The sequence below is a fragment of the Solanum tuberosum genome, unplaced genomic scaffold, assembly GCF_000226075.1.
Source record: "Solanum tuberosum cultivar DM 1-3 516 R44 unplaced genomic scaffold, SolTub_3.0 scf00147, whole genome shotgun sequence".
NCBI classification, from domain to species: Eukaryota; Viridiplantae; Streptophyta; class Magnoliopsida; order Solanales; family Solanaceae; genus Solanum; species Solanum tuberosum.
Genome location: NW_006239070.1, coordinates 190768 through 192530, shown reverse-complemented (window position 1 = coordinate 192530; position 1763 = coordinate 190768).

The window sequence follows — 1763 nt, the reverse complement described above, 5'->3', positions numbered from 1 at the left end:
CCACCGGGCCCACCCTCTAAACTTGACAACACAACTTACTTTAATACTTAGGCTACACGGGCGATTAAATAACTCCCTTAACATCTTTGATGTTAAGGAGGTATTTAAATGTCCGTATAATTTAGGTGCTAAAATAAATTGTACTGTCAAGTTTAGGAAGAGTTTTATGTGTATTCTCATATGATAATAATTTAGGGAATAATCATTGTGATAAAAGTTTTATTTGTTATTGTAATATAATATAACGGGATGTATAGAGTATAAAATTGTATAATATAAGTATGTATATAATTACATAAATTATATACAACAAACTAGGACTAAAATTCAATTTAAAATTATAAAGGAGAAATATATTTATAAATTATGAAATTATAGGATAATTTTAAAAAATTCTCAAATAACAAGTTTACGTCACCTTACTGGGATTCTCCGGATCTTCACGCCTAACCTGTTGCTCACGTGTCCAGATGAGGGATCTACATGAAATAAATATTCTTTATTTTCAACTTTTTTATAAATTTTAAATTTTAAATTTTTACTTGACATATATAAGATTATAAGATTAAAAAATATTTGATTCTATATACCTCAATTTGAAATTCTATATACCTTAATTTGAAATCACAAAATTTAAAATCTTTTTTGTTTTCTTAAATTTTGTTTAAAGTCAAAACCATATAAATAAAATTGAAATTGAAGGAATATTGGATTACTGCTTGTTGTTATAGATAAATATTCCATATTTTAAAAAAAATAGAATCTGCAAAATAATTATAAAAGCTTTCTAAAATAATTACTCCCTGTATTCTAATTTGAATGAGTACGGAGTTTAAAAAAATAAAAATAAAATTTTAAATTTTGTAATCTTAAATTAAAAATATTTATCATCTTATAAAATTTTATGATGTTAAACTACCATGTAGAATGTTGAATTTGAACAAACTTACTAAATATTTTTAAAAAAAATTTAGATAGATCCAAAAAAAAAAAACACTATAATTAAAATGAACAAAAAATATTATTTTTAATAAATATGACAATTAAAATAAATAAAAATATATGATTTCACTTTGCTGAGTAATAACGTGTTAGGAAGGGAAGTTAGAGGATGATTACAAAGCACCAAACAAGTACGTTATCATTTCTACTAGTAGTTAAACTGCCAAGGGAGAAGAATTCGGCGAGTAGAGACGGATTTAGAATTTAAATTTAATATATACAATTTTTTAGTATTAAATTGTTTATTTTTTAAATTTATGAATTCTTATATATTATTTATTATAAATTTTTAAAATTTATACATAAGTTTATATTTCACGTTGAAAATATTAAATTTAGAACCCGCTACTGTAATATTAGATCAGCCCCTACCTATGAGTCACTATCATTTCTATAGTCAACGGCTCAACGCAATTGCTTTGCCAGAAATGTTGATGAGCATTTTGCAATCATCAAGAAAGAAATTGTTGCAACTTGCATGCTGACGTAAGACGAATTTAAAATTTAAAATTTAAAATTTTTATGATAATTTTAAATTAAAAGTATAAAAATAATTGAATTTATAATAAAATAAATGTAAAATTATTGAGTTTAGATAAATTCATATCTGATCTTCTAAATTCATCCCTGCTTGCCGGTCATTTTGCATAAAATAAAATCTCTAACAAATATAATTTCATTTATATTCTAGAGATGAAGAAAAATGTGAGATTTTTATGAAGAAAATTGTCTTCTAACAATTACAATAATAATAGTTATGC